This window comes from Phalangium opilio, unplaced genomic scaffold, assembly GCF_054372755.1.
Source record: "Phalangium opilio isolate 3A_F unplaced genomic scaffold, DU_Popi_V2 ptg000092l_1, whole genome shotgun sequence".
NCBI classification, from domain to species: domain Eukaryota; kingdom Metazoa; phylum Arthropoda; class Arachnida; order Opiliones; family Phalangiidae; genus Phalangium; species Phalangium opilio.
This window is the reverse complement of record NW_028324197.1, coordinates 2,457,103-2,484,810: the sequence shown is the minus strand read 5'-3', so window position 1 is coordinate 2,484,810 and position 27,708 is coordinate 2,457,103. Positions and strand designations below refer to the sequence as shown.

At 38.0% G+C, this 27,708-nt stretch overlaps 2 non-coding genes and 75 pseudogenes across 2 annotated transcripts; all 77 read left to right on the top strand.

Annotated features, from left to right (window-relative positions):
- The first annotated feature begins 55 nt into the window (after positions 1-55).
- On the top strand, positions 56-158 carry LOC149641995 (5S ribosomal RNA; annotated as a pseudogene).
- Positions 159-504: 346 nt separating this feature from the next.
- On the top strand, positions 505-623 carry LOC149641994 (5S ribosomal RNA; annotated as a pseudogene).
- A 137-nt stretch (positions 624-760) lies between these two features.
- LOC149641993 (5S ribosomal RNA) lies at positions 761-863 on the top strand (annotated as a pseudogene).
- A 122-nt stretch (positions 864-985) lies between these two features.
- On the top strand, positions 986-1,088 carry LOC149641992 (5S ribosomal RNA; annotated as a pseudogene).
- A 122-nt stretch (positions 1,089-1,210) lies between these two features.
- On the top strand, positions 1,211-1,329 carry LOC149641991 (5S ribosomal RNA; annotated as a pseudogene).
- A 137-nt stretch (positions 1,330-1,466) lies between these two features.
- Positions 1,467-1,569, top strand: LOC149641990 (5S ribosomal RNA; annotated as a pseudogene).
- A 122-nt stretch (positions 1,570-1,691) lies between these two features.
- LOC149641989 (5S ribosomal RNA) lies at positions 1,692-1,810 on the top strand (annotated as a pseudogene).
- Positions 1,811-2,395: 585 nt separating this feature from the next.
- Positions 2,396-2,498, top strand: LOC149641988 (5S ribosomal RNA; annotated as a pseudogene).
- Positions 2,499-2,620: 122 nt separating this feature from the next.
- LOC149641987 (5S ribosomal RNA) lies at positions 2,621-2,739 on the top strand (annotated as a pseudogene).
- A 361-nt stretch (positions 2,740-3,100) lies between these two features.
- On the top strand, positions 3,101-3,203 carry LOC149641986 (5S ribosomal RNA; annotated as a pseudogene).
- Positions 3,204-3,324: 121 nt separating this feature from the next.
- On the top strand, positions 3,325-3,427 carry LOC149641985 (5S ribosomal RNA; annotated as a pseudogene).
- A 345-nt stretch (positions 3,428-3,772) lies between these two features.
- On the top strand, positions 3,773-3,875 carry LOC149641984 (5S ribosomal RNA; annotated as a pseudogene).
- Positions 3,876-3,996: 121 nt separating this feature from the next.
- On the top strand, positions 3,997-4,099 carry LOC149641983 (5S ribosomal RNA; annotated as a pseudogene).
- Positions 4,100-4,220: 121 nt separating this feature from the next.
- Positions 4,221-4,323, top strand: LOC149641982 (5S ribosomal RNA; annotated as a pseudogene).
- Positions 4,324-4,445: 122 nt separating this feature from the next.
- LOC149641981 (5S ribosomal RNA) lies at positions 4,446-4,548 on the top strand (annotated as a pseudogene).
- Positions 4,549-4,669: 121 nt separating this feature from the next.
- On the top strand, positions 4,670-4,772 carry LOC149641980 (5S ribosomal RNA; annotated as a pseudogene).
- A 121-nt stretch (positions 4,773-4,893) lies between these two features.
- LOC149641979 (5S ribosomal RNA) lies at positions 4,894-5,012 on the top strand (annotated as a pseudogene).
- Positions 5,013-5,373: 361 nt separating this feature from the next.
- On the top strand, positions 5,374-5,476 carry LOC149641978 (5S ribosomal RNA; annotated as a pseudogene).
- Positions 5,477-5,597: 121 nt separating this feature from the next.
- LOC149641977 (5S ribosomal RNA) lies at positions 5,598-5,716 on the top strand (annotated as a pseudogene).
- A 361-nt stretch (positions 5,717-6,077) lies between these two features.
- On the top strand, positions 6,078-6,180 carry LOC149641976 (5S ribosomal RNA; annotated as a pseudogene).
- Positions 6,181-6,302: 122 nt separating this feature from the next.
- On the top strand, positions 6,303-6,405 carry LOC149641975 (5S ribosomal RNA; annotated as a pseudogene).
- A 121-nt stretch (positions 6,406-6,526) lies between these two features.
- Positions 6,527-6,629, top strand: LOC149641974 (5S ribosomal RNA; annotated as a pseudogene).
- Positions 6,630-6,750: 121 nt separating this feature from the next.
- Positions 6,751-6,869, top strand: LOC149641973 (5S ribosomal RNA; annotated as a pseudogene).
- A 361-nt stretch (positions 6,870-7,230) lies between these two features.
- Positions 7,231-7,333, top strand: LOC149641972 (5S ribosomal RNA; annotated as a pseudogene).
- A 121-nt stretch (positions 7,334-7,454) lies between these two features.
- On the top strand, positions 7,455-7,557 carry LOC149641971 (5S ribosomal RNA; annotated as a pseudogene).
- Positions 7,558-7,678: 121 nt separating this feature from the next.
- Positions 7,679-7,797, top strand: LOC149641970 (5S ribosomal RNA; annotated as a pseudogene).
- Positions 7,798-8,381: 584 nt separating this feature from the next.
- Positions 8,382-8,484, top strand: LOC149641969 (5S ribosomal RNA; annotated as a pseudogene).
- Positions 8,485-8,606: 122 nt separating this feature from the next.
- On the top strand, positions 8,607-8,725 carry LOC149641968 (5S ribosomal RNA; annotated as a pseudogene).
- Positions 8,726-8,860: 135 nt separating this feature from the next.
- LOC149641967 (5S ribosomal RNA) lies at positions 8,861-8,963 on the top strand (annotated as a pseudogene).
- Positions 8,964-9,085: 122 nt separating this feature from the next.
- On the top strand, positions 9,086-9,204 carry LOC149641966 (5S ribosomal RNA; annotated as a pseudogene).
- Positions 9,205-9,340: 136 nt separating this feature from the next.
- LOC149641965 (5S ribosomal RNA) lies at positions 9,341-9,443 on the top strand (annotated as a pseudogene).
- A 122-nt stretch (positions 9,444-9,565) lies between these two features.
- On the top strand, positions 9,566-9,684 carry LOC149641964 (5S ribosomal RNA). The gene has a single exon (XR_016372141.1). It is a non-coding gene; the product is annotated as a 5S ribosomal RNA (ribosomal RNA).
- An 824-nt stretch (positions 9,685-10,508) lies between these two features.
- LOC149641963 (5S ribosomal RNA) lies at positions 10,509-10,611 on the top strand (annotated as a pseudogene).
- A 122-nt stretch (positions 10,612-10,733) lies between these two features.
- On the top strand, positions 10,734-10,852 carry LOC149641962 (5S ribosomal RNA; annotated as a pseudogene).
- A 135-nt stretch (positions 10,853-10,987) lies between these two features.
- LOC149641961 (5S ribosomal RNA) lies at positions 10,988-11,090 on the top strand (annotated as a pseudogene).
- Positions 11,091-11,212: 122 nt separating this feature from the next.
- LOC149641960 (5S ribosomal RNA) lies at positions 11,213-11,315 on the top strand (annotated as a pseudogene).
- Positions 11,316-11,437: 122 nt separating this feature from the next.
- LOC149641959 (5S ribosomal RNA) lies at positions 11,438-11,556 on the top strand (annotated as a pseudogene).
- A 361-nt stretch (positions 11,557-11,917) lies between these two features.
- On the top strand, positions 11,918-12,020 carry LOC149641958 (5S ribosomal RNA; annotated as a pseudogene).
- A 121-nt stretch (positions 12,021-12,141) lies between these two features.
- Positions 12,142-12,244, top strand: LOC149641957 (5S ribosomal RNA; annotated as a pseudogene).
- Positions 12,245-12,589: 345 nt separating this feature from the next.
- LOC149641956 (5S ribosomal RNA) lies at positions 12,590-12,692 on the top strand (annotated as a pseudogene).
- Positions 12,693-12,813: 121 nt separating this feature from the next.
- Positions 12,814-12,916, top strand: LOC149641955 (5S ribosomal RNA; annotated as a pseudogene).
- Positions 12,917-13,037: 121 nt separating this feature from the next.
- LOC149641954 (5S ribosomal RNA) lies at positions 13,038-13,140 on the top strand (annotated as a pseudogene).
- Positions 13,141-13,262: 122 nt separating this feature from the next.
- Positions 13,263-13,365, top strand: LOC149641953 (5S ribosomal RNA; annotated as a pseudogene).
- A 121-nt stretch (positions 13,366-13,486) lies between these two features.
- On the top strand, positions 13,487-13,589 carry LOC149641952 (5S ribosomal RNA; annotated as a pseudogene).
- A 121-nt stretch (positions 13,590-13,710) lies between these two features.
- On the top strand, positions 13,711-13,829 carry LOC149641951 (5S ribosomal RNA; annotated as a pseudogene).
- A 361-nt stretch (positions 13,830-14,190) lies between these two features.
- On the top strand, positions 14,191-14,293 carry LOC149641950 (5S ribosomal RNA; annotated as a pseudogene).
- Positions 14,294-14,414: 121 nt separating this feature from the next.
- LOC149641949 (5S ribosomal RNA) lies at positions 14,415-14,533 on the top strand (annotated as a pseudogene).
- A 361-nt stretch (positions 14,534-14,894) lies between these two features.
- On the top strand, positions 14,895-14,997 carry LOC149641948 (5S ribosomal RNA; annotated as a pseudogene).
- A 122-nt stretch (positions 14,998-15,119) lies between these two features.
- On the top strand, positions 15,120-15,222 carry LOC149641947 (5S ribosomal RNA; annotated as a pseudogene).
- Positions 15,223-15,343: 121 nt separating this feature from the next.
- LOC149641946 (5S ribosomal RNA) lies at positions 15,344-15,446 on the top strand (annotated as a pseudogene).
- A 121-nt stretch (positions 15,447-15,567) lies between these two features.
- LOC149641945 (5S ribosomal RNA) lies at positions 15,568-15,686 on the top strand (annotated as a pseudogene).
- A 361-nt stretch (positions 15,687-16,047) lies between these two features.
- Positions 16,048-16,150, top strand: LOC149641944 (5S ribosomal RNA; annotated as a pseudogene).
- Positions 16,151-16,271: 121 nt separating this feature from the next.
- On the top strand, positions 16,272-16,374 carry LOC149641943 (5S ribosomal RNA; annotated as a pseudogene).
- A 121-nt stretch (positions 16,375-16,495) lies between these two features.
- Positions 16,496-16,598, top strand: LOC149641942 (5S ribosomal RNA; annotated as a pseudogene).
- Positions 16,599-16,720: 122 nt separating this feature from the next.
- LOC149641941 (5S ribosomal RNA) lies at positions 16,721-16,823 on the top strand (annotated as a pseudogene).
- A 121-nt stretch (positions 16,824-16,944) lies between these two features.
- LOC149641940 (5S ribosomal RNA) lies at positions 16,945-17,063 on the top strand (annotated as a pseudogene).
- A 361-nt stretch (positions 17,064-17,424) lies between these two features.
- On the top strand, positions 17,425-17,527 carry LOC149641939 (5S ribosomal RNA; annotated as a pseudogene).
- A 122-nt stretch (positions 17,528-17,649) lies between these two features.
- On the top strand, positions 17,650-17,752 carry LOC149641938 (5S ribosomal RNA; annotated as a pseudogene).
- Positions 17,753-17,873: 121 nt separating this feature from the next.
- Positions 17,874-17,976, top strand: LOC149641937 (5S ribosomal RNA; annotated as a pseudogene).
- Positions 17,977-18,097: 121 nt separating this feature from the next.
- Positions 18,098-18,216, top strand: LOC149641936 (5S ribosomal RNA; annotated as a pseudogene).
- A 361-nt stretch (positions 18,217-18,577) lies between these two features.
- On the top strand, positions 18,578-18,680 carry LOC149641935 (5S ribosomal RNA; annotated as a pseudogene).
- Positions 18,681-18,801: 121 nt separating this feature from the next.
- LOC149641934 (5S ribosomal RNA) lies at positions 18,802-18,904 on the top strand (annotated as a pseudogene).
- Positions 18,905-19,025: 121 nt separating this feature from the next.
- LOC149641933 (5S ribosomal RNA) lies at positions 19,026-19,128 on the top strand (annotated as a pseudogene).
- A 121-nt stretch (positions 19,129-19,249) lies between these two features.
- LOC149641932 (5S ribosomal RNA) lies at positions 19,250-19,368 on the top strand (annotated as a pseudogene).
- A 584-nt stretch (positions 19,369-19,952) lies between these two features.
- LOC149641931 (5S ribosomal RNA) lies at positions 19,953-20,055 on the top strand (annotated as a pseudogene).
- A 122-nt stretch (positions 20,056-20,177) lies between these two features.
- Positions 20,178-20,296, top strand: LOC149641930 (5S ribosomal RNA; annotated as a pseudogene).
- A 135-nt stretch (positions 20,297-20,431) lies between these two features.
- LOC149641929 (5S ribosomal RNA) lies at positions 20,432-20,534 on the top strand (annotated as a pseudogene).
- Positions 20,535-20,656: 122 nt separating this feature from the next.
- On the top strand, positions 20,657-20,775 carry LOC149641928 (5S ribosomal RNA; annotated as a pseudogene).
- A 136-nt stretch (positions 20,776-20,911) lies between these two features.
- On the top strand, positions 20,912-21,014 carry LOC149641927 (5S ribosomal RNA; annotated as a pseudogene).
- A 122-nt stretch (positions 21,015-21,136) lies between these two features.
- Positions 21,137-21,255, top strand: LOC149641926 (5S ribosomal RNA). Its single transcript, XR_016372128.1, has one exon. It is a non-coding gene; the product is annotated as a 5S ribosomal RNA (ribosomal RNA).
- Positions 21,256-22,079: 824 nt separating this feature from the next.
- On the top strand, positions 22,080-22,182 carry LOC149641925 (5S ribosomal RNA; annotated as a pseudogene).
- Positions 22,183-22,304: 122 nt separating this feature from the next.
- On the top strand, positions 22,305-22,423 carry LOC149641924 (5S ribosomal RNA; annotated as a pseudogene).
- Positions 22,424-22,558: 135 nt separating this feature from the next.
- LOC149641923 (5S ribosomal RNA) lies at positions 22,559-22,661 on the top strand (annotated as a pseudogene).
- A 122-nt stretch (positions 22,662-22,783) lies between these two features.
- On the top strand, positions 22,784-22,902 carry LOC149641922 (5S ribosomal RNA; annotated as a pseudogene).
- A 137-nt stretch (positions 22,903-23,039) lies between these two features.
- On the top strand, positions 23,040-23,142 carry LOC149641921 (5S ribosomal RNA; annotated as a pseudogene).
- Positions 23,143-23,264: 122 nt separating this feature from the next.
- LOC149641920 (5S ribosomal RNA) lies at positions 23,265-23,367 on the top strand (annotated as a pseudogene).
- A 569-nt stretch (positions 23,368-23,936) lies between these two features.
- Positions 23,937-24,055, top strand: LOC149641919 (5S ribosomal RNA; annotated as a pseudogene).
- Positions 24,056-27,708: the final 3,653 nt, after the last annotated feature.

Genomic DNA, 27,708 nt, shown 5'->3' with positions numbered 1-27,708 from the left:
ATGAAGGTTAATTTGTCTCACTTAATTTAAATTCGAATTATTAACTAGCACTCTCGGCAACGGCCATATCATGCTGAAAACACCGGTTCTCGTCCGATCACCGAAGTTAAGCAGCGTCGAGCGCAGTCAGTACTTGGGAACACTGCGTGCCGTTGGCTTTTTCCTTTGTGTTTCCTCTTTTAATTTCCACCAGATATGAAAAAAGCAAACATATCTTCATTTTGAAATTGTTTTATAAAGATGAGATGAATTAAATTCAAATTATTAACTAGCACTCTCGGCATCGGCCATATCATGCTGAAAACACCGGTTCTCGTCCGATCACCGAAGTTAAGCAGCGTCGAGCGCAGTCAGTACTTGGGAACACTGCCTGCCGTTGGCTTTTTCCTTTTTGTTTCCTCTTTTAATTTCCACCAGATATGAAAAAAGCAAACATATCTTCTTTTTGTTATTGTTTTATAAAGATGAAGGTGAATAAAATTCAAATTATTAACTACCACTCTCAGCAACGGCCATATCACGCTGAATACACCGGTTCTCGTCCGATCACCGAAGTTAAGCAGCGTTGAGCGCAGTCAGTACTTGGGAGGGAGAACACTTAGGAACACTGCGTCCCGTTGGCTTTTTCACTTTTTTTTCCTCTTTTAAAATCCAATAGATATGAAAAAAGCAAACATATTTTCATTTTGTTATTGTTTTAAAAAGATGAAGGTTAATTTGTCTCACTTAATTTAAATTCGAATTATTAACTAGCACTCTCGGCAACGGCCATATCATGCTGAAAACACCGGTTCTCGTCCGATCACCGAAGTTAAGCAGCGTCAAGCGCAGTCAGTACTTGGGAACACTGCGTGCCGTTAGCTTTTTCCTTTTTGTTTCCTGTTTTAAATTCCACCAGATATGAAAAAAGCAAACATATCTTCTTTTTGTTATTGTTTTATAAAAATGAAGGTTAATTAAATTCAAATTATTAACTAGCACTCTCGGCAACGGCCATATCACGCTGAATACACCGGTTCACGTCCGATCACCGAAGTTAAGCAGCGTCGAGCGCAGTCAGTACTTGGGAACACTGCGTGCCGTTGGCTTTTTCCTTTTTGTTTCCTCTTTTAATTTCCACCAGATATGAAAAAAGCAAACATATCTTCTTTTTGTTATTATTTTATAAAGATGAAGGTGAATTAAATTCAAATTATTAACTACCACTCTCAGCAACGGCCATATCACGCTGAATACACCGGTTCTCGTCTGGTCACCGAAGTTAAGCAGCGTCGAGCGCAGTCAGTACTTGGGAGGGAGAAAACTTAGGAACACTGCGTGCCGTTGGCTTTTTCACTTTTTTTTCCTCTTTTAAAATCCAATAGATATGAAAAAAGCAAACATATTTTCATTTTGTTATTGTTTTAAAAAGATGAAGGTTAATTTGTCTCACTTAATTTAAATTCGAATTATTAACTAGCACTCTCGGCAACGGCCATATCATACTGAAAACACCGGTTCTCGTCCGATCACCGAAGTTAAGCAGCGTCGAGCGCAGTCAGTACTTGGGAACACTGCGTGCCGTTAGCTTTTTCCTTTTTGTTTCCTGTTTTAAATTCCACCAGATATGAAAAAAGCAAACATATCTTCTTTTTGTTAGTGTTTTATAAAGATGAAGGTGAATTAAATTCAAATTATTAACTACCACTCTCAGCAACGGCCATATCACGCTGAATACACCGGTTCTCGTCCGATCACCGAAGTTAAGCAGCGTCGAGCGCAGTCAGTACTTGGGAGGGAGAACACTTAGGAACTCTGCGTGCCGTTGGCTTTTTCACTTTTTTTTCCTCTTTTAAAATCCAATAGATATGAAAAAAGCAAACATATTTTCATTTTGTTATTGTTTTAAAAAGATGAAGGTTAATTTGTCTCACTTAATTTAAATTCGAATTATTAACTAGCACTCTCGGCAACGGCCATATCATGCTGAAAACCCGGTTCTCGTCCGATCACCGAAGTTCAGCAGCGTCGAGCGCAGTCAGTACTTGGGAACACTGCGTGCCGTTGGCTTTTTCTTTTTGTTTCCTCTTTTAATTTCCACCAGATATGAAAAAAGCAAACATATCTTCTTTTTGTTATTGTTTTATAAAGATGAAGGTGAATTAAATTCAAATTATTAACTAGCACTCTCGGCAACGGCCATATCACGCTGAATACACCGGTTCACGTCCGATCACCCAAGTTAAGCAGCGTCGAGCGCAGTCAGTACTTGGGAACACTGCGTGCCGTTAGCTTTTTCCTTTTTGTTTCCTCTTTTAAATTCCACCAGATATGAAAAAAGCAAACATATCTTCTTTTTGTTATTGTTTTATAAAGATAAAGGTTAATTAAATTCAAATTATTAACTAGAACTCTCGGCAACGGCCATATCACGCTGAATACACCGGTTCACGTCCGATCACCGAAGTTAAGCAGCGTCGAGCGCAGTCAGTACTTGGGAACACTGCGTGCCGTTGGCTTTTTCCTTTTTGTTTCCTCTTTTAATTTCCACCAGATATGAAAAAAGCAAACATATCTTCGTTTTGTTATTGTTTTATAAAGATGAAGGTGAATTAAATTCAAATTATTAACTTCCACTCTCAGCAACGGGCATATCACGCTGAATACACCGGTTCTCGTCCGATCACCGAAGTTAAGCAGCGTCGTGCGCAGTCAGTACTTGGGAGGGAGAACACTTAGGAACACTGCGTGCCGTTGGCTTTTTCACTTTTTTTTCCTCTTTTAAAATCCAATAGATATGAAAAAAGCAAACATATTTTCATTTTGTTATTGTTTTCAAAAGATGAAGGTTAATTTGTCTTACTTAATTTAAATTCGAATTATTAACTAGCACTCTCGGCAACGGCAATATCATGCTGAAAACCCGGTTCTCGTCCGATCACCGAAGTTAAGCAGCGTCGAGCGCAGTCAGTACTTGGGAACACTGCGTGCCGTTAGCTTTTTCCTTTTTGTTTCCTGTTTCAAATTCCACCAGATATGAAAAAAGCAAGCATATCTTCTTTTTGTTATTGTTTTATAAAGATGAAGGTTAATTAAATTCAAATTATTAACTAGCACTCTCGGCAACGGCCATATCACGCTGAATACACCGGTTCTCGTCCGATCACCGAAGTTAAGCAGCGTCGAGCGCAGTCAGTACTTGGGAACACTGCGTGCCTTTGGCTTTTTCTTTTTGTTTCCTCTTTTAATTTCCACCAGATATGAAAAAAGCAAACATATTTTCTTTTTGTTATTGTTTTATAAAGATGAAGGTGAATTAAATTCAAATTATTAACTAGCACTCTCGGCAACGGCCATATCACGCTGAATACACCGGTTGCCGTCCGATCACCGAAGTTAAGCAGCGTCGAGCGCAGTCAGTACTTGGGAACACTGCGTGCCGTTGGCTTTTTCTTTTTGTTTCCTCTTTTAATTTCCACCAGATATGAAAAAAGCAAACATATTTTCTTTTTGTTATTGTTTTATAAAGATGAAGGTGAATTAAATTCAAATTATTAACTAGCACTCTCGGCAACGGCAATATCATGCTGAAAATCCGGTTCTCGTCCGATCACCGAAGTTAAGCAGCGTCGAGCGCAGTCAGTACTTGGGAACACTGCGTGCCGTTAGCTTTTTCCTTTTTGTTTCCTGTTTCAAATTCCACCAGATATGAAAAAAGCAAGCATATCTTCTTTTTGTTATTGTTTTATAAAGATGAAGGTTAATTAAATTCAAATTATTAACTAGCACTCTCGGCAACGGCCATATCACGCTGAATACACCGGTTCTCGTCCGATCACCGAAGTTAAGCAGCGTCGAGCGCAGTCAGTACTTGGGAACACTGCGTGCCTTTGGCTTTTTCTTTTTGTTTCCTCTTTTAATTTCCACCAGATATGAAAAAAGCAAACATATTTTCTTTTTGTTATTGTTTTATAAAGATGAAGGTGAATTAAATTCAAATTATTAACTAGCACTCTCGGCAACGGCCATATCACGCTGAATACACCGGTTCTCGTCCGATCACCGAAGTTAAGCAGCGTCGAGCGCAGTCAGTACTTGGGAACACTGCGTGCCGTTGGCTTTTTCTTTTTGTTTCCTCTTTTAATTTCCACCAGATATGAAAAAAGCAAACATATCTTCTTTTTGTTATTGTTTTATAAAAATGAAGGTGAATTAAATTCAAATTATTAACTAGCACTCTCGGCAACGGCCATATCACGCTGAATACACCGGTTCACGTCCGATCACCGAAGTTAAGCAGCGTCGAGCGCAGTCAGTACTTGGGAACACTGCGTGCCGTTAGCTTTTTCCTTTTTGTTTCCTGTTTTAAATTCCACCAGATATGAAAAAAGCAAACATATCTTCTTTTGGTTATTGTTTTATAAAGATGAAGGTTAAATAAATTCAAATTATTAACTAGCACTCACGGCAACGGCCATATCACGCTGAATACACCGGTTCTCGTCCGATCACCGAAGTTAAGCAGCGTCGAGCGCAGTCAGTACTCGGGAACACTGCGTGCCGTTGGCTTTTTCTTTTTGTTTCCTCTTTTAATTTCCACCAGATATGAAAAAAGCAAACATATCTTCTTTTTGTTATTTTTTTATAAAAATGAAGGTGAATTAAATTCAAATTATTAACTAGCACTCTCGGCAACGGCCATATCACGCTGAATACACCGGTTCTCGTCCGATCACCGAAGTTAAGCAGCGTCGAGCGCAGTCAGTACTTGGGAACACTGCGTGCCGTTGGCTTTTTCTTTTTGTTTCCGCTTTTAATTTCCACCAGATATGAAAAAAGCAAACATATCTTCGTTTTGATATTGTTTTATAAAGATGAAGGTGAATTAAATTCAAATTATTAACTACCACTCTCAGCAACGGGCATATCACGCTGAATACACCGGTTCTCGTCCGATCACCGAAGTTAAGCAGCGTCGTGCGCAGTCAGTACTTGGGAGGGAGAACACTTAGGAACACTGCGTGCCGTTGGCTTTTTCACTTTTTTTTCCTCTTTTAAAATCCAATAGATATGAAAAAAGCAAACATATTTTCATTTTGTTATTGTTTTAAAAAGATGAAGGTTAATTTGTCTCACTTAATTTAAATTCGAATTATTAACTAGCACTCTCGGCAACGGCAATATCATGCTGAAAACCCGGTTCTCGTCCGATCACCGAAGTTAAGCAGCGTCGAGCGCAGTCAGTACTTGGGAACACTGCGTGCCGTTAGCTTTTTCCTTTCTGTTTCCTGTTTCAAATTCCACCAGATATGAAAAAAGCAAGCATATCTTCTTTTTGTTATTGTTTTATAAAGATGAAGGTTAATTAAATTCAAATTATTAACTAGCACTCTCGGCAACGGCCATATCACGCTGAATACACCGGTTCTCGTCCGATCACCGAAGTTAAGCAGCGTCGAGCGCAGTCAGTACTTGGGAACACTGCGTGCCGTTGGCTTTTTCTTTTTGTTTCCGCTTTTAATTTCCACCAGATATGAAAAAAGCAAACATATCTTAGTTTTGATATTGTTTTATAAAGATGAAGGTGAATTAAATTCAAATTATTAACTACCACTCTCAGCAACGGGCATATCACGCTGAATACACCGGTTCTCGTCCGATCACCGAAGTTAAGCAGCGTCGTGCGCAGTCAGTACTTGGGAGGGAGAACACTTAGGAACACTGCGTGCCGTTGGCTTTTTCACTTTTTTTTCCTCTTTTAAAATCCAATAGATATGAAAAAAGCAAACATATTTTCATTTTGTTATTGTTTTAAAAAGATGAAGGTTAATTTGTCTCACTTAATTTAAATTCGAATTATTAACTAGCACTCTCGGCAACGGCAATATCATGCTGAAAACCCGGTTCTCGTCCGATCACCGAAGTTAAGCAGCGTCGAGCGCAGTCAGTACTTGGGAACACTGCGTGCCGTTAGCTTTTTCCTTTCTGTTTCCTGTTTCAAATTCCACCAGATATGAAAAAAGCAAGCATATCTTCTTTTTGTTATTGTTTTATAAAGATGAAGGTGAATTAAATTCAAATTATTAACTCGCACTCTCGGCAACGGCCATATCACGCTGAATACACCGGTTCACGTCCGATCACCGAAGTTAAGCAGCGTCGAGCGCAGTCAGTACTTGGGAACACTGCGTGCCGTTAGCTTTTTCCTTTTTGTTTCCTGTTTTAAATTCCACCAGATATGAAAAAAGCAAACATATCTTCTTTTGGTTATTGTTTTATAAAGATGAAGGTTAAATAAATTCAAATTATTAACTAGCACTCACGGCAACGGCCATATCACGCTGAATACACCGGTTCTCGTCCGATCACCGAAGTTAAGCAGCGTCGAGCGCAGTCAGTACTCGGGAACACTGCGTGCCGTTGGCTTTTTCTTTTTGTTTCCTCTTTTAATTTCCACCAGATATGAAAAAAGCAAACATATTTTCTTTTTGTTATTGTTTTATAAAGATGAAGGTGAATTAAATTCAAATTATTAACTAGCACTCTCGGCAACGGCCATATCACGCTGAATACACCGGTTCTCGTCCGATCACCGAAGTTAAGCAGCGTCGAGCGCAGTCAGTACTTGGGAACACTGCGTGCCGTTGGCTTTTTCTTTTTGTTTCCGCTTTTAATTTCCACCAGATATGAAAAAAGCAAACATATCTTCGTTTTGATATTGTTTTATAAAGATGAAGGTGAATTAAATTCAAATTATTAACTACCACTCTCAGCAACGGGCATATCACGCTGAATACACCGGTTCTCGTCCGATCACCGAAGTTAAGCAGCGTCGTGCGCAGTCAGTACTTGGGAGGGAGAACACTTAGGAACACTGCGTGCCGTTGGCTTTTTCACTTTTTTTTCCTCTTTTAAAATCCAATAGATATGAAAAAAGCAAACATATTTTCATTTTGTTATTGTTTTAAAAAGATGAAGGTTAATTTGTCTCACTTAATTTAAATTCGAATTATTAACTAGCACTCTCGGCAACGGCAATATCATGCTGAAAACCCGGTTCTCGTCCGATCACCGAAGTTAAGCAGCGTCGAGCGCAGTCAGTACTTGGGAACACTGCGTGCCGTTAGCTTTTTCCTTTTTGTTTCCTGTTTCAAATTCCACCAGATATGAAAAAAGCAAGCATATCTTCTTTTTGTTATTGTTTTATAAAGATGAAGGTTAATTAAATTCAAATTATTAACTAGCACTCTCGGCAACGGCCATATCACGCTGAATACACCGGTTCTCGTCCGATCACCGAAGTTAAGCAGCGTCGAGCGCAGTCAGTACTTGGGAACACTGCGTGCCTTTGGCTTTTTCTTTTTGTTTCCTCTTTTAATTTCCACCAGATATGAAAAAAGCAAACATATTTTCTTTTTGTTATTGTTTTATAAAGATGAAGGTGAATTAAATTCAAATTATTAACTAGCACTCTCGGCAACGGCCATATCACGCTGAATACACCGGTTCTCGTCCGATCACCGAAGTTAAGCAGCGTCGAGCGCAGTCAGTACTTGGGAACACTGCGTGCCGATGGCTTTTTCTTTTTGTTTCCTCTTTTAATTTCCACCAGATATGAAAAAAGCAAACATATCTTCTTTTTGTTATTGTTTTATAAAAATGAAGGTGAATTAAATTCAAATTATTAACTAGCACTCTCGGCAACGGCCATATCACGCTGAATACACCGGTTCACGTCCGATCACCGAAGTTAAGCAGCGTCAAGGGCAGTCAGTACTTGGGAGGGAGAACACTTAGGAACACTGCGTGCCGTTGGCTTTTTCACTTTTTTTTCCTCTTTTAAATTCCAATAGATATGAAAAAAGCAAACATATTTTCTTTTTGTTATTGTTTGAAAAAGATGAAGGATAATTTGTCTCACTTAATTTAAATTCGAATTATTAACTAGCACTCTCGGCAACGGCCATATCACGCTGAAAACGACGGTTCTCTTCCAATCACCGAAGTTAAGCAGCGTCGAGCGCAGTCAGTACTTGGGAACACTGCGTGCCGTTGGCTTTTTCCTTTTTGTTTCCTCTTTTAATTTCCACCGAAATGAAAAAAGCAAACATATCTTCTTTTTGTTATTGTTTTATAAAGATGAGATGAATTAAATTCGAATTATTAACTAGCACTCTCGGCAACGGCCATATCACGCTGAAAACGACGGTTCTCGTCCGATCACCGAAGTTAAGCAGCGTCGAGCGCAGTCAGCACTTGGGAACACTGCGTGCCCTTAGCTTTTTCCTTTTTGTTTCCTCTTTTAATTTCCACCAGATATGAAAAAAGCAAACATATCTTCTTTTTGTTATTGTTTTATAAAGATGAGATGAATTAAATTCGAATTATTAACTAGCATTCTCGGCAACCGCCATATCACGCTGAATACACCGGTTCACGTCCGATCACCGAAGTTAAGCAGCGTCGAGCGCAGTCAGTACTTGGGAATACTGCGTGCCGTTTTCTTTTTACTTTTTGTTTCCTCTTTTAATTTCCACCAGATATGAAAAAAGCAAACATATCTTCTTTTTGTTAGTGTTCTATAAAGATGAAGGTGAATTAAATTCAAATTATTAACTAGCACTCTCGGCAACGGCCATATCACGCTGAATACACCGGTTCTCGTCCGATCACCGAAGTTAAGCAGCGTGGAGCGCAGTCAGAACTTGGGAGGGAGACCACTTAGGAACACTGCTTGCCGTTAGCTTTTTCACTTTTTTTGTCTTTTAAATTCCAATAGATATGAAAAAAGCAAACATATTTTCATTTTGTTATTGTTTTAAAAAGATGAAGGTTAATTTGTCTCACTTAATTTAAATTCGAATTATTAACTAGCACCCTCGGCAACGGCCATATCATGCTGAAAACACCGGTTCTCGTCCGATCACCGAAGTTAAGCAGCGTCGAGCGCAGTCAGTACTTGGGAAAACTGCGTGCCGTTAGCTTTTTCCTTTTTGTTTCCTCTTTTAAATTCCACCAGATATGAAAAAAGCAAACATATCTTCTTTTTGTTATTGTTTTATAAAGATGAAGGTTAATTAAATTCAAATTATTAACTAGCACTCTCGGCAACGGCCATATCACGCTGAATACACCGGTTCACGTCCGATCACCGAAGTTAAGCAGCGTCGAGCGCAGTCAGTACTTGGGAGGGAGAACACTTAGGAACACTGCGTGCCGTTGGCTTTTTCACTTTTTTTCCTCTTTTAAAATCCAATAGATATGAAAAAAGCAAACATATTTTCATTTTGTTATTGTTTTAAAAAGATGAAGGTTAATTTGTCTCACTTAATTTAAATTCGAATTATTAACTAGCACTCTCGGCAACGGCCATATCATGCTGAAAACACCGGTTCTCGTCCGATCACCGAAGTTAAGCAGCGTCGAGCGCAGTCAGTACTTGGGAACACTGCGTGCCGTTAGCTTTTTCCTTTTTGTTTCCTGTTTCAAATTCCACCAGATATGAAAAGAGCAAGCATATCTTCTTTTTGTTATTTTTTTATAAAGATGAAGGTTAATTAAATTCAAATTATTAACTAGCACTCTCGGCAACGGCCATATCACGCTGAATACACCGGTTCTCGTCCGATCACCGAAGTTAAGCAGCGTCGAGCGCAGGCAGTACTTGGGAGGGAGACCACTTAGGAACACTGCGTGCCGTTGGCTTTTTCACTTTTTTTTCCTCTTTTAAATTCCAATAGATATGAAAAAAGCAAACATATTTTCTTTTTGTTATTGTTTTAAAAAGATGAAGGATAATTTGTCTCGCTTAATTTAAATTCGAATTATTAACTAGCACTCTCGGCAACGGCCATATCACGCTGAAAACGACGGTTCTCTTCCAATCACCGAAGTTAAGCAGCGTCGAGCGCAGTCAGTACTTGGGAACACTGCGTGCCGTTGGCTTTTTCCTTTTTGTTTCCTCTTTTAAATTCCGCCCGATATGAAAAAAGCAAACATATTTTCTTTTTGTTATTGTTTTAAAAAGATGAAGGATAATTTTTCTCACTTAATTTAAATTCGAATTATTAACTAGCACTCTCGGCAACGGCCATATCACGCTGAAAACGACGGTTCTCTTCCAATCACCGAAGTTAAGCAGCGTCGAGCGCAGTCAGTACTTGGGAACACTGCGTGCCGTTGGCTTTTTCCTTTTTGTTTCCTCTTTTAATTTCCACCGAAATGAAAAAAGCAAACATATCTTCTTTTTGTTATTGTTTTATAAAGATGAGATGAATTAAATTCGAATTAGTAACTAGCACTCTCGGCAACGGCCATATCACGCTGAAAACGACGGTTCTCGTCCGATCACCGAAGTTAAGCAGCGTCGAGCGCAGTCAGCACTTGGGAACACTGCGTGCCCTTAGCTTTTTCCTTTTTGTTTCCTCTTTTAATTTCCACCAGATATGAAAAAAGCAAACATATCTTCTTTTTGTTATTGTTTTATAAAGATGAGATGAATTAAATTCGAATTATTAACTAGCACTCTCGGCAACCGCCATATCACGCTGAATACACCGGTTCACGTCCGATCACCGAAGTTAAGCAGCGTCGAGCGCAGTCAGTACTTGGGAACACTGCGTGCCGTTTTCTTTTTCCTTTTTGTTTCCTCTTTTAATTTCCACCAGATATGAAAAAAGCAAACATATCTTCTTTTTGTTAGTGTTCTATAAAGATGAAGGTGAATTAAATTCAAATTATTAACTAGCACTCTCGGCAACGGCCATATCACGCTGAGTACACCGGTTCTCGTCCGATCACCGAAGTTAAGCAGCGTGGAGCGCAGTCAGAACTTGGGAGGGAGACCACTTAGGAACACTGCTTGCCGTTAGCTTTTTCACTTTTTTTGTCTTTTAAATTCCAATAGATATGAAAAAAGCAAACATATTTTCTTTTTGTTATTGTTTTAAAAAGATGAAGGTTAATTTGTCTCACTTAATTTAAATTCGAATTATTAACTAGCACCCTCGGCAACGGCCATATCATGCTGAAAACACCGGTTCTCGTCCGATCACCGAAGTTAAGCAGCGTCGAGCGCAGTCAGTACTTGGGAAAACTGCGTGCCGTTAGCTTTTTCCTTTTTGTTTCCTCTTTTAAATTCCACCAGATATGAAAAAAGCAAACATATCTTCTTTTTGTTATTGTTTTATAAAGATAAAGGTTAATTAAATTCAAATTATTAACTAGAACTCTCGGCAACGGCCATATCACGCTGAATACACCGGTTCACGTCCGATCACCGAAGTTAAGCAGCGTCGAGCGCAGTCAGTACTTGGGAACACTGCGTGCCGTTGGCTTTTTCCTTTTTGTTTCCTCTTTTAATTTCCACCAGATATGAAAAAAGCAAACATATCTTCGTTTTGTTATTGTTTTATAAAGATGAAGGTGAATTAAATTCAAATTATTAACTTCCACTCTCAGCAACGGGCATATCACGCTGAATACACCGGTTCTCGTCCGATCACCGAAGTTAAGCAGCGTCGTGCGCAGTCAGTACTTGGGAGGGAGAACACTTAGGAACACTGCGTGCCGTTGGCTTTTTCACTTTTTTTTCCTCTTTTAAAATCCAATAGATATGAAAAAAGCAAACATATTTTCATTTTGTTATTGTTTTCAAAAGATGAAGGTTAATTTGTCTTACTTAATTTAAATTCGAATTATTAACTAGCACTCTCGGCAACGGCAATATCATGCTGAAAACCCGGTTCTCGTCCGATCACCGAAGTTAAGCAGCGTCGAGCGCAGTCAGTACTTGGGAACACTGCGTGCCGTTAGCTTTTTCCTTTTTGTTTCCTGTTTCAAATTCCACCAGATATGAAAAAAGCAAGCATATCTTCTTTTTGTTATTGTTTTATAAAGATGAAGGTTAATTAAATTCAAATTATTAACTAGCACTCTCGGCAACGGCCATATCACGCTGAATACACCGGTTCTCGTCCGATCACCGAAGTTAAGCAGCGTCGAGCGCAGTCAGTACTTGGGAACACTGCGTGCCTTTGGCTTTTTCTTTTTGTTTCCTCTTTTAATTTCCACCAGATATGAAAAAAGCAAACATATTTTCTTTTTGTTATTGTTTTATAAAGATGAAGGTGAATTAAATTCAAATTATTAACTAGCACTCTCGGCAACGGCCATATCACGCTGAATACACCGGTTGCCGTCCGATCACCGAAGTTAAGCAGCGTCGAGCGCAGTCAGTACTTGGGAACACTGCGTGCCGTTGGCTTTTTCTTTTTGTTTCCTCTTTTAATTTCCACCAGATATGAAAAAAGCAAACATATTTTCTTTTTGTTATTGTTTTATAAAGATGAAGGTGAATTAAATTCAAATTATTAACTAGCACTCTCGGCAACGGCAATATCATGCTGAAAATCCGGTTCTCGTCCGATCACCGAAGTTAAGCAGCGTCGAGCGCAGTCAGTACTTGGGAACACTGCGTGCCGTTAGCTTTTTCCTTTTTGTTTCCTGTTTCAAATTCCACCAGATATGAAAAAAGCAAGCATATCTTCTTTTTGTTATTGTTTTATAAAGATGAAGGTTAATTAAATTCAAATTATTAACTAGCACTCTCGGCAACGGCCATATCACGCTGAATACACCGGTTCTCGTCCGATCACCGAAGTTAAGCAGCGTCGAGCGCAGTCAGTACTTGGGAACACTGCGTGCCTTTGGCTTTTTCTTTTTGTTTCCTCTTTTAATTTCCACCAGATATGAAAAAAGCAAACATATTTTCTTTTTGTTATTGTTTTATAAAGATGAAGGTGAATTAAATTCAAATTATTAACTAGCACTCTCGGCAACGGCCATATCACGCTGAATACACCGGTTCTCGTCCGATCACCGAAGTTAAGCAGCGTCGAGCGCAGTCAGTACTTGGGAACACTGCGTGCCGTTGGCTTTTTCTTTTTGTTTCCTCTTTTAATTTCCACCAGATATGAAAAAAGCAAACATATCTTCTTTTTGTTATTGTTTTATAAAAATGAAGGTGAATTAAATTCAAATTATTAACTAGCACTCTCGGCAACGGCCATATCACGCTGAATACACCGGTTCACGTCCGATCACCGAAGTTAAGCAGCGTCGAGCGCAGTCAGTACTTGGGAACACTGCGTGCCGTTAGCTTTTTCCTTTTTGTTTCCTGTTTTAAATTCCACCAGATATGAAAAAAGCAAACATATCTTCTTTTGGTTATTGTTTTATAAAGATGAAGGTTAAATAAATTCAAATTATTAACTAGCACTCACGGCAACGGCCATATCACGCTGAATACACCGGTTCTCGTCCGATCACCGAAGTTAAGCAGCGTCGAGCGCAGTCAGTACTCGGGAACACTGCGTGCCGTTGGCTTTTTCTTTTTGTTTCCTCTTTTAATTTCCACCAGATATGAAAAAAGCAAACATATCTTCTTTTTGTTATTTTTTTATAAAAATGAAGGTGAATTAAATTCAAATTATTAACTAGCACTCTCGGCAACGGCCATATCACGCTGAATACACCGGTTCTCGTCCGATCACCGAAGTTAAGCAGCGTCGAGCGCAGTCAGTACTTGGGAACACTGCGTGCCGTTGGCTTTTTCTTTTTGTTTCCGCTTTTAATTTCCACCAGATATGAAAAAAGCAAACATATCTTCGTTTTGATATTGTTTTATAAAGATGAAGGTGAATTAAATTCAAATTATTAACTACCACTCTCAGCAACGGGCATATCACGCTGAATACACCGGTTCTCGTCCGATCACCGAAGTTAAGCAGCGTCGTGCGCAGTCAGTACTTGGGAGGGAGAACACTTAGGAACACTGCGTGCCGTTGGCTTTTTCACTTTTTTTTCCTCTTTTAAAATCCAATAGATATGAAAAAAGCAAACATATTTTCATTTTGTTATTGTTTTAAAAAGATGAAGGTTAATTTGTCTCACTTAATTTAAATTCGAATTATTAACTAGCACTCTCGGCAACGGCAATATCATGCTGAAAACCCGGTTCTCGTCCGATCACCGAAGTTAAGCAGCGTCGAGCGCAGTCAGTACTTGGGAACACTGCGTGCCGTTAGCTTTTTCCTTTCTGTTTCCTGTTTCAAATTCCACCAGATATGAAAAAAGCAAGCATATCTTCTTTTTGTTATTGTTTTATAAAGATGAAGGTTAATTAAATTCAAATTATTAACTAGCACTCTCGGCAACGGCCATATCACGCTGAATACACCGGTTCTCGTCCGATCACCGAAGTTAAGCAGCGTCGAGCGCAGTCAGTACTTGGGAACACTGCGTGCCGTTGGCTTTTTCTTTTTGTTTCCGCTTTTAATTTCCACCAGATATGAAAAAAGCAAACATATCTTAGTTTTGATATTGTTTTATAAAGATGAAGGTGAATTAAATTCAAATTATTAACTACCACTCTCAGCAACGGGCATATCACGCTGAATACACCGGTTCTCGTCCGATCACCGAAGTTAAGCAGCGTCGTGCGCAGTCAGTACTTGGGAGGGAGAACACTTAGGAACACTGCGTGCCGTTGGCTTTTTCACTTTTTTTTCCTCTTTTAAAATCCAATAGATATGAAAAAAGCAAACATATTTTCATTTTGTTATTGTTTTAAAAAGATGAAGGTTAATTTGTCTCACTTAATTTAAATTCGAATTATTAACTAGCACTCTCGGCAACGGCAATATCATGCTGAAAACCCGGTTCTCGTCCGATCACCGAAGTTAAGCAGCGTCGAGCGCAGTCAGTACTTGGGAACACTGCGTGCCGTTAGCTTTTTCCTTTCTGTTTCCTGTTTCAAATTCCACCAGATATGAAAAAAGCAAGCATATCTTCTTTTTGTTATTGTTTTATAAAGATGAAGGTGAATTAAATTCAAATTATTAACTCGCACTCTCGGCAACGGCCATATCACGCTGAATACACCGGTTCACGTCCGATCACCGAAGTTAAGCAGCGTCGAGCGCAGTCAGTACTTGGGAACACTGCGTGCCGTTAGCTTTTTCCTTTTTGTTTCCTGTTTTAAATTCCACCAGATATGAAAAAAGCAAACATATCTTCTTTTGGTTATTGTTTTATAAAGATGAAGGTTAAATAAATTCAAATTATTAACTAGCACTCACGGCAACGGCCATATCACGCTGAATACACCGGTTCTCGTCCGATCACCGAAGTTAAGCAGCGTCGAGCGCAGTCAGTACTCGGGAACACTGCGTGCCGTTGGCTTTTTCTTTTTGTTTCCTCTTTTAATTTCCACCAGATATGAAAAAAGCAAACATATTTTCTTTTTGTTATTGTTTTATAAAGATGAAGGTGAATTAAATTCAAATTATTAACTAGCACTCTCGGCAACGGCCATATCACGCTGAATACACCGGTTCTCGTCCGATCACCGAAGTTAAGCAGCGTCGAGCGCAGTCAGTACTTGGGAACACTGCGTGCCGTTGGCTTTTTCTTTTTGTTTCCGCTTTTAATTTCCACCAGATATGAAAAAAGCAAACATATCTTCGTTTTGATATTGTTTTATAAAGATGAAGGTGAATTAAATTCAAATTATTAACTACCACTCTCAGCAACGGGCATATCACGCTGAATACACCGGTTCTCGTCCGATCACCGAAGTTAAGCAGCGTCGTGCGCAGTCAGTACTTGGGAGGGAGAACACTTAGGAACACTGCGTGCCGTTGGCTTTTTCACTTTTTTTTCCTCTTTTAAAATCCAATAGATATGAAAAAAGCAAACATATTTTCATTTTGTTATTGTTTTAAAAAGATGAAGGTTAATTTGTCTCACTTAATTTAAATTCGAATTATTAACTAGCACTCTCGGCAACGGCAATATCATGCTGAAAACCCGGTTCTCGTCCGATCACCGAAGTTAAGCAGCGTCGAGCGCAGTCAGTACTTGGGAACACTGCGTGCCGTTAGCTTTTTCCTTTTTGTTTCCTGTTTCAAATTCCACCAGATATGAAAAAAGCAAGCATATCTTCTTTTTGTTATTGTTTTATAAAGATGAAGGTTAATTAAATTCAAATTATTAACTAGCACTCTCGGCAACGGCCATATCACGCTGAATACACCGGTTCTCGTCCGATCACCGAAGTTAAGCAGCGTCGAGCGCAGTCAGTACTTGGGAACACTGCGTGCCTTTGGCTTTTTCTTTTTGTTTCCTCTTTTAATTTCCACCAGATATGAAAAAAGCAAACATATTTTCTTTTTGTTATTGTTTTATAAAGATGAAGGTGAATTAAATTCAAATTATTAACTAGCACTCTCGGCAACGGCCATATCACGCTGAATACACCGGTTCTCGTCCGATCACCGAAGTTAAGCAGCGTCGAGCGCAGTCAGTACTTGGGAACACTGCGTGCCTTTGGCTTTTTCTTTTTGTTTCCTCTTTTAATTTCCACCAGATATGAAAAAAGCAAACATATCTTCTTTTTGTTATTGTTTTATAAAGATGAAGGTGAATTAAATTCAAATTATTAACTAGCACTCTCGGCAACGGCCATATCACGCTGAATACACCGGTTCTCGTCCGATCACCGAAGTTAAGCAGCGTCGAGCGCAGTCAGTACTTGGGAACACTGCGTGCCGTTAGCTTTTTCCTTTCTGTTTCCTGTTTCAAATTCCACCAGATATGAAAAAAGCAAGCATATCTTCTTTTTGTTATTGTTTTATAAAGATGAAGGTTAATTAAATTCAAATTATTAACTAGCACTCTCGGCAACGGCCATATCACGCTGAATACACCGGTTCTCGTCCGATCACCGAAGTTAAGCAGCGTCGAGCGCAGTCAGTACTTGGGAACACTGCGTGCCGTTGGCTTTTTCTTTTTGTTTCCGCTTTTAATTTCCACCAGATATGAAAAAAGCAAACATATCTTAGTTTTGATATTGTTTTATAAAGATGAAGGTGAATTAAATTCAAATTATTAACTACCACTCTCAGCAACGGGCATATCACGCTGAATACACCGGTTCTCGTCCGATCACCGAAGTTAAGCAGCGTCGTGCGCAGTCAGTACTTGGGAGGGAGAACACTTAGGAACACTGCGTGCCGTTGGCTTTTTCACTTTTTTTTCCTCTTTTAAAATCCAATAGATATGAAAAAAGCAAACATATTTTCATTTTGTTATTGTTTTAAAAAGATGAAGGTTAATTTGTCTCACTTAATTTAAATTCGAATTATTAACTAGCACTCTCGGCAACGGCAATATCATGCTGAAAACCCGGTTCTCGTCCGATCACCGAAGTTAAGCAGCGTCGAGCGCAGTCAGTACTTGGGAACACTGCGTGCCGTTAGCTTTTTCCTTTCTGTTTCCTGTTTCAAATTCCACCAGATATGAAAAAAGCAAGCATATCTTCTTTTTGTTATTGTTTTATAAAGATGAAGGTGAATTAAATTCAAATTATTAACTCGCACTCTCGGCAACGGCCATATCACGCTGAATACACCGGTTCACGTCCGATCACCGAAGTTAAGCAGCGTCGAGCGCAGTCAGTACTTGGGAACACTGCGTGCCGTTAGCTTTTTCCTTTTTGTTTCCTGTTTTAAATTCCACCAGATATGAAAAAAGCAAACATATCTTCTTTTGGTTATTGTTTTATAAAGATGAAGGTTAAATAAATTCAAATTATTAACTAGCACTCACGGCAACGGCCATATCACGCTGAATACACCGGTTCTCGTCCGATCACCGAAGTTAAGCAGCGTCGAGCGCAGTCAGTACTCGGGAACACTGCGTGCCGTTGGCTTTTTCTTTTTGTTTCCTCTTTTAATTTCCACCAGATATGAAAAAAGCAAACATATTTTCTTTTTGTTATTGTTTTATAAAGATGAAGGTGAATTAAATTCAAATTATTAACTAGCACTCTCGGCAACGGCCATATCACGCTGAATACACCGGTTCTCGTCCGATCACCGAAGTTAAGCAGCGTCGAGCGCAGTCAGTACTTGGGAACACTGCGTGCCGTTGGCTTTTTCTTTTTGTTTCCGCTTTTAATTTCCACCAGATATGAAAAAAGCAAACATATCTTCGTTTTGATATTGTTTTATAAAGATGAAGGTGAATTAAATTCAAATTATTAACTACCACTCTCAGCAACGGGCATATCACGCTGAATACACCGGTTCTCGTCCGATCACCGAAGTTAAGCAGCGTCGTGCGCAGTCAGTACTTGGGAGGGAGAACACTTAGGAACACTGCGTGCCGTTGGCTTTTTCACTTTTTTTTCCTCTTTTAAAATCCAATAGATATGAAAAAAGCAAACATATTTTCATTTTGTTATTGTTTTAAAAAGATGAAGGTTAATTTGTCTCACTTAATTTAAATTCGAATTATTAACTAGCACTCTCGGCAACGGCAATATCATGCTGAAAACCCGGTTCTCGTCCGATCACCGAAGTTAAGCAGCGTCGAGCGCAGTCAGTACTTGGGAACACTGCGTGCCGTTAGCTTTTTCCTTTTTGTTTCCTGTTTCAAATTCCACCAGATATGAAAAAAGCAAGCATATCTTCTTTTTGTTATTGTTTTATAAAGATGAAGGTTAATTAAATTCAAATTATTAACTAGCACTCTCGGCAACGGCCATATCACGCTGAATACACCGGTTCTCGTCCGATCACCGAAGTTAAGCAGCGTCGAGCGCAGTCAGTACTTGGGAACACTGCGTGCCTTTGGCTTTTTCTTTTTGTTTCCTCTTTTAATTTCCACCAGATATGAAAAAAGCAAACATATTTTCTTTTTGTTATTGTTTTATAAAGATGAAGGTGAATTAAATTCAAATTATTAACTAGCACTCTCGGCAACGGCCATATCACGCTGAATACACCGGTTCTCGTCCGATCACCGAAGTTAAGCAGCGTCGAGCGCAGTCAGTACTTGGGAACACTGCGTGCCTTTGGCTTTTTCTTTTTGTTTCCTCTTTTAATTTCCACCAGATATGAAAAAAGCAAACATATCTTCTTTTTGTTATTGTTTTATAAAGATGAAGGTGAATTAAATTCAAATTATTAACTAGCACTCTCGGCAACGGCCATATCACGCTGAATACACCGGTTCTCGTCCGATCACCGAAGTTAAGCAGCGTCGAGCGCAGTCAGTACTTGGGAACACTGCGTGCCGATGGCTTTTTCTTTTTGTTTCCTCTTTTAATTTCCACCAGATATGAAAAAAGCAAACATATCTTCTTTTTGTTATTGTTTTATAAAAATGAAGGTGAATTAAATTCAAATTATTAACTAGCACTCTCGGCAACGGCCATATCACGCTGAATACACCGGTTCACGTCCGATCACCGAAGTTAAGCAGCGTCAAGGGCAGTCAGTACTTGGGAGGGAGAACACTTAGGAACACTGCGTGCCGTTGGCTTTTTCACTTTTTTTTCCTCTTTTAAATTCCAATAGATATGAAAAAAGCAAACATATTTTCTTTTTGTTATTGTTTGAAAAAGATGAAGGATAATTTGTCTCACTTAATTTAAATTCGAATTATTAACTAGCACTCTCGGCAACGGCCATATCACGCTGAAAACGACGGTTCTCTTCCAATCACCGAAGTTAAGCAGCGTCGAGCGCAGTCAGTACTTGGGAACACTGCGTGCCGTTGGCTTTTTCCTTTTTGTTTCCTCTTTTAATTTCCACCGAAATGAAAAAAGCAAACATATCTTCTTTTTGTTATTGTTTTATAAAGATGAGATGAATTAAATTCGAATTATTAACTAGCACTCTCGGCAACGGCCATATCACGCTGAAAACGACGGTTCTCGTCCGATCACCGAAGTTAAGCAGCGTCGAGCGCAGTCAGCACTTGGGAACACTGCGTGCCCTTAGCTTTTTCCTTTTTGTTTCCTCTTTTAATTTCCACCAGATATGAAAAAAGCAAACATATCTTCTTTTTGTTATTGTTTTATAAAGATGAGATGAATTAAATTCGAATTATTAACTAGCATTCTCGGCAACCGCCATATCACGCTGAATACACCGGTTCACGTCCGATCACCGAAGTTAAGCAGCGTCGAGCGCAGTCAGTACTTGGGAATACTGCGTGCCGTTTTCTTTTTACTTTTTGTTTCCTCTTTTAATTTCCACCAGATATGAAAAAAGCAAACATATCTTCTTTTTGTTAGTGTTCTATAAAGATGAAGGTGAATTAAATTCAAATTATTAACTAGCACTCTCGGCAACGGCCATATCACGCTGAATACACCGGTTCTCGTCCGATCACCGAAGTTAAGCAGCGTGGAGCGCAGTCAGAACTTGGGAGGGAGACCACTTAGGAACACTGCTTGCCGTTAGCTTTTTCACTTTTTTTGTCTTTTAAATTCCAATAGATATGAAAAAAGCAAACATATTTTCATTTTGTTATTGTTTTAAAAAGATGAAGGTTAATTTGTCTCACTTAATTTAAATTCGAATTATTAACTAGCACCCTCGGCAACGGCCATATCATGCTGAAAACACCGGTTCTCGTCCGATCACCGAAGTTAAGCAGCGTCGAGCGCAGTCAGTACTTGGGAAAACTGCGTGCCGTTAGCTTTTTCCTTTTTGTTTCCTCTTTTAAATTCCACCAGATATGAAAAAAGCAAACATATCTTCTTTTTGTTATTGTTTTATAAAGATGAAGGTTAATTAAATTCAAATTATTAACTAGCACTCTCGGCAACGGCCATATCACGCTGAATACACCGGTTCACGTCCGATCACCGAAGTTAAGCAGCGTCGAGCGCAGTCAGTACTTGGGAGGGAGAACACTTAGGAACACTGCGTGCCGTTGGCTTTTTCACTTTTTTTCCTCTTTTAAAATCCAATAGATATGAAAAAAGCAAACATATTTTCATTTTGTTATTGTTTTAAAAAGATGAAGGTTAATTTGTCTCACTTAATTTAAATTCGAATTATTAACTAGCACTCTCGGCAACGGCCATATCATGCTGAAAACACCGGTTCTCGTCCGATCACCGAAGTTAAGCAGCGTCGAGCGCAGTCAGTACTTGGGAACACTGCGTGCCGTTAGCTTTTTCCTTTTTGTTTCCTGTTTCAAATTCCACCAGATATGAAAAGAGCAAGCATATCTTCTTTTTGTTATTTTTTTATAAAGATGAAGGTTAATTAAATTCAAATTATTAACTAGCACTCTCGGCAACGGCCATATCACGCTGAATACACCGGTTCTCGTCCGATCACCGAAGTTAAGCAGCGTCGAGCGCAGGCAGTACTTGGGAGGGAGACCACTTAGGAACACTGCGTGCCGTTGGCTTTTTCACTTTTTTTTCCTCTTTTAAATTCCAATAGATATGAAAAAAGCAAACATATTTTCTTTTTGTTATTGTTTTAAAAAGATGAAGGATAATTTGTCTCGCTTAATTTAAATTCGAATTATTAACTAGCACTCTCGGCAACGGCCATATCACGCTGAAAACGACGGTTCTCTTCCAATCACCGAAGTTAAGCAGCGTCGAGCGCAGTCAGTACTTGGGAACACTGCGTGCCGTTGGCTTTTTCCTTTTTGTTTCCTCTTTTAAATTCCGCCCGATATGAAAAAAGCAAACATATTTTCTTTTTGTTATTGTTTTAAAAAGATGAAGGATAATTTTTCTCACTTAATTTAAATTCGAATTATTAACTAGCACTCTCGGCAACGGCCATATCACGCTGAAAACGACGGTTCTCTTCCAATCACCGAAGTTAAGCAGCGTCGAGCGCAGTCAGTACTTGGGAACACTGCGTGCCGTTGGCTTTTTCCTTTTTGTTTCCTCTTTTAATTTCCACCGAAATGAAAAAAGCAAACATATCTTCTTTTTGTTATTGTTTTATAAAGATGAGATGAATTAAATTCGAATTATTAACTAGCACTCTCGGCAACGGCCATATCACGCTGAAAACGACGGTTCTCGTCCGATCACCGAAGTTAAGCAGCGTCGAGCGCAGTCAGCACTTGGGAACACTGCGTGCCCTTAGCTTTTTCCTTTTTGTTTCCTCTTTTAATTTCCACCAGATATGAAAAAAGCAAACATATCTTCTTTTTGTTATTGTTTTATAAAGATGAGATGAATTAAATTCGAATTATTAACTAGCACTCTCGGCAACCGCCATATCACGCTGAATACACCGGTTCACGTCCGATCACCGAAGTTAAGCAGCGTCGAGCGCAGTCAGTACTTGGGAACACTGCGTGCCGTTTTCTTTTTCCTTTTTGTTTCCTCTTTTAATTTCCACCAGATATGAAAAAAGCAAACATATCTTCTTTTTGTTAGTGTTCTATAAAGATGAAGGTGAATTAAATTCAAATTATTAACTAGCACTCTCGGCAACGGCCATATCACGCTGAGTACACCGGTTCTCGTCCGATCACCGAAGTTAAGCAGCGTGGAGCGCAGTCAGAACTTGGGAGGGAGACCACTTAGGAACACTGCTTGCCGTTAGCTTTTTCACTTTTTTTGTCTTTTAAATTCCAATAGATATGAAAAAAGCAAACATATTTTCTTTTTGTTATTGTTTTAAAAAGATGAAGGTTAATTTGTCTCACTTAATTTAAATTCGAATTATTAACTAGCACCCTCGGCAACGGCCATATCATGCTGAAAACACCGGTTCTCGTCCGATCACCGAAGTTAAGCAGCGTCGAGCGCAGTCAGTACTTGGGAAAACTGCGTGCCGTTAGCTTTTTCCTTTTTGTTTCCTCTTTTAAATTCCACCAGATATGAAAAAAGCAAACATATCTTCTTTTTGTTATTGTTTTATAAAGATGAAGGTTAATTAAATTCAAATTATTAACTAGCACTCTCGGCAACGGCCATATCACGCTGAATACACCGGTTCACGTCCGATCACCGAAGTTAAGCAGCGTCGAGCGCAGTCAGTACTTGGGAGGGAGAACACTTAGGAACACTGCGTGCCGTTGGCTTTTTCACTTTTTTTTCCTCTTTTAAAATCCAATAGATATGAAAAAAGCAAACATATTTTCATTTTGTTATTGTTTTAAAAAGATGAAGGTTAATTTGTCTCACTTAATTTAAATTCGAATTATTAACTAGCACTCTCGGCAACCGCCATATCACGCTGAATACACCGGTTCACGTCCGATCACCGAAGTTAAGCAGCGTCGAGCGCAGTCAGTACTTGGGAACACTGCGTGCCGTTTTCTTTTTCCTTTTTGTTTCCTCTTTTAATTTCCACCAGATATGAAAAAAGCAAACATATCTTCTTTTTGTTAGTGTTCTATAAAGATGAAGGTGAATTAAATTCAAATTATTAACTAGCACTCTCGGCAACGGCCATATCACGCTGAATACACCGGTTCTCGTCCGATCACCGAAGTTAAGCAGCGTGGAGCGCAGTCAGTACTTGGGAACACTGCGTGCCGTTGGCTTTTTCCTTTTTGTTTCCTCTTTTAATTTCCACCGAAATGAAAAAAGCAAACATATCTTCTTTTTGTTATTGTTTTATAAAGATGAGATGAATTAAATTCGAATTATTAACTAGCACTCTCGGCAACGGCCATATCACGCTGAAAACGACGGTTCTCGTCCGATCACCGAAGTTAAGCAGCGTCGAGCGCAGTCAGCACTTGGGAACACTGCGTGCCCTTAGCTTTTTCCTTTTTGTTTCCTCTTTTAATTTCCACCAGATATGAAAAAAGCAAACATATCTTCTTTTTGTTATTGTTTTATAAAGATGAGATGAATTAAATTCGAATTATTAACTAGCACTCTCGGCAACCGCCATATCACGCTGAATACACCGGTTCACGTCCGATCACCGATGTTAAGCAGCGTCGAGCGCAGTCAGTACTTGGGAACACTGCGTGCCGTTTTCTTTTTCCTTTTTGTTTCCTCTTTTAATTTCCACCAGATATGAAAAAAGCAAACATATCTTCTTTTTGTTAGTGTTCTATAAAGATGAAGGTGAATTAAATTCAAATTATTAACTAGCACTCTCGGCAACGGCCATATCACGCTGAATACACCGGTTCTCGTCCGATCACCGAAGTTAAGCAGCGTCGAGCGCAGTCAGAACTTGGGAGGGCGACCACTTAGGAACACTGCGTGCCGTTGGCTTTTTCACTTTTTTTTCCTCTTTTAAATTTTAATAGATATGAAAAAAGCAAACATGTTTTTTGTTATTGTTTTAAAATGATGAAGGTTAATTTGTCTCACTTAATTTAAATTCGAATTTTTAACTAGCACTCTCGGCAACAGCCATATCACGCTGAGAACACCGGTTCTCGTCCGATCGCCGACGTTAGCAGCGTCGAGCGCAGTCAGTACTTGGGAATACTGCGTGCCGTTGGTTTTTCACTTTTGTTTCCTCTTTTAAATTCCACCCGAATTGAAAAAAGCACACATATCTTCTTTTTGTTATTGTTTTATAAAGATGAAAGTTAATTTAATTCAAATTATTAACTAGCACTCTCGGCACGGGCCATATCACGCTGAATACACCGGTTCTCGTCCGATAACCGAAGTTAAGCAGCGTCGAGCGCATACAGTACTTGGGAATACTGCGTGCCGTCGGCTTTTTCACTTTTGTTTCCTCTTTCAAATTCCACCAAATATGAAAAAAACAAACATATCTTCTTTTTGTTATTGTTTTATAAAGATGAAAGTTAATTTAATTCAAATTATTAACTAGCACTCTCGAGAAACGGCCATAACACGCTGAATACACCGGTTCTCGTCCGATAACCGAAGTTAAGAAGCGTCGAGCGCTGTCAGTACTTTGGAGGGAGACCACTTTGAGTATTTCTTCACTATTTTCAAATATGATCACTGAAACCATTATTTTTATACTTTTTGCTTTAATTCAAGCAAATGTAACGATATTCAATAAAAAAACTGTTAAAATTAAATTTTTCAATAAGAAATCGTTGTCACGGATTTTGTATCTTGAAGAAGAAAAACATGCGATTTTTTCGGTACACTTTTGAATGCATTTTTTTCTGGAGAAATGTTTGACCGAATTCAGCTTAATTCCCTAAAAGACACTCATTGAAAGTTATTTCATCTCGATTGAACAATAGTTAAAAATTTACCTCGATTTTTAATAACATTTTCAAAATCGACGTTTCACGGCCAAAGAAGCATATTTTGAGTAGTTCTTCACTATTTTCAAATATAACCACTGAAACCATTATTTTTATACTTTTTGCTTTAATTCAAGCAAATGTAACGATATTCATTCAAAAAACTGTTAAAATTCAATTTTTCAATAAGAAATCGTTGTCACGGATTTTGTATCTTGAAGAAGAAAAACAAGCGATTTTTTCGGTACCCTTTTGAATGCATTTTTTTCAGGAGAAATGTTTGACCGAATTCAGCTTAATTCCCTATAAAACACTCATTGAAAGCGATTTCATCTCGATTGAACAATAATTAAAAATTTACCTCGATTTTTAATAACATTTTCAAAATCGACGTTTCACGGCCAAAGAAGCATACTTTGAGTATTTCTTCACTATTTTCAAATATGATCACTGTAACCATTATTTTTATACTTTTAGAAAAAACTGTTAAAATTCAATTTTTCAATAAGAAATCGTTGTCACGGATTTTGTATCTTGAAGAAGAAAAACATGCGATTTTTTTCGGTACGCTTTTGAATGTATTTTTTTCTGGAGAAATGTTTGACCGAATTCAGCTTAATTCCCTATAAAACACTCATTGAAAGTGATTTCATCTCGATTGAACAATAATTAAAAATTTACCTCGATTTTTAATAACATTTTCAAAATCGACGTTTCACGGCCAAAGAAGCATACTTTGAGTATTTCTTCACAATTTTCAAATATGATCACTGAAACCATTATTTTTATACTTTTTGCTTTAATTCAAGCAAATGTAACGATATTCAATCAAAAAACTGTTAAAATTAAATTTTTCAATAAGAAATCGTTGTCACGGATTTTGTATCTTGAAGATGAAAAACATGCGATTTTTTCGGTACTTTTTTGAATGCATTTTTTTCTGGAGAAATTTTTGACCGAATTCAGCTTAATTCCCAGTAAAACACTAATTAAAAGTGATTTCATCTCGATTGAACAATAAATAAAAATGTACCTCGATTTTTAATAACATTTTCAAAATCGACGTTTCACGGCCAAAGAAGCATATTTTGAGTAGTTCTTCACTATTTTCAAATATAACCACTGAAACCATTATTTTTATACCTTTTGCTTTAATTCAAGCAAATGTAACGATATTCATTCAAAAAACTGTTAAAATTAAATTTTTCAATAAGAAATCGTTGTCACGGATTTTGTATCTTGAAGAAGAAAAACAAGCGATTTTTTCGGTACACTTTTGAATGCATTTTTTTCTGGAGAAATGTTTGACCGAATTCAGCAAAATTCCCTATAAGACGCTCATTGAAAGTGATTTCATCTCGATTGAACAATAGTTAAAAATTTACCTCGATTTTTAATAACATTTTCAAAATCGACGTTTCACGGCCAAAGAAGCATATTTTGAGTAGTTCTTCACTATTTTCAAATATAACCACTGAAACCATTATTTTTATACTTTTTGCTTTTAATTCAAGCAAATGTAACGATATTCATTCAAAAAAATGTTAAAATTCAATTTTTCAATAAGAAATCGTTGTCACGGATTTTGTATCTTGAAGAAGAAAAACAAGCGATTTTTTCGGTACACTTTTGAATGCATTTTTTTCAGGAGAAATGTTTGACCGAATTCAGCTTAATTCCCTATAAAACACTCATTGAAAGTGATTTCATCTCGATTGAACAATAATTAAAAATTTACCTCGATTTTTAATAACATTTTCAAAATCGACGTTTCACGGCGAAAGAAGCATACTTTGAGTATTTCTTCACAATTTTCAAATATGATCACTGAAACCATTATTTTTATACTTTTTGCTTTAATTCAAGCAAATGTAACGATATTCAATCAAAAAACTGTTAAAATTAAATTTTTCAATAAGAAATCGTTGTCACGGATTTTGTATCTTGAAGAAGAAAAACATGCGATTTTTTCGGTACTTTTTTGAATGCATTTTTTTCTGGAGAAATTTTTGACCGAATTCAGCTTAATTCCCAGTAAAACACTCATTAAAAGTGATTTCATCTCGATTGAACAATAAATAAAAATGTACCTCGATTTTTAATAACATTTTCATAATCGACGTTTCACGGCCAAAGAAGCATATTTTTAGTTGTTCTTCACTATTTTCAAATATAACCACTGAAACCATTATTTTTATACTTTTTGCTTTAATTCAAGCAAATGTAACGATATTCATTCAAAAAACTGTTAAAATTCAATTTTTCAATAAGAAATCGTTGTCACGGATTTTGTATCTTGAAGAAGAAAAACAAGCGATTTTTTCGGTACACTTTTGAATGCATTTTTTTCAGGAGAAATGTTTGACCGAATTCAGCTTAATTCCCTATAAAACACTCATTGAAAGTGATTTCATCTCGATTGAACAATAATTAAAAATTTACCTCGATTTTTAATAACATTTTCAAAATCGACGTTTCACGGCCAAAGAAGCATACTTTGAGTATTTCTTCACAATTTTCAAATATGATCACTGAAACCATTATTTTTATACTTTTTGCTTTAATTCAAGCAAATGTAACGATATTCAATCAAAAAACTGTTAAAATTAAATTTTTCAATAAGAAATCGTTGTCACGGATTTTGTATCTTGAAGAAGAAAAATATGAGATTTTTTCGGTACTTTTTTG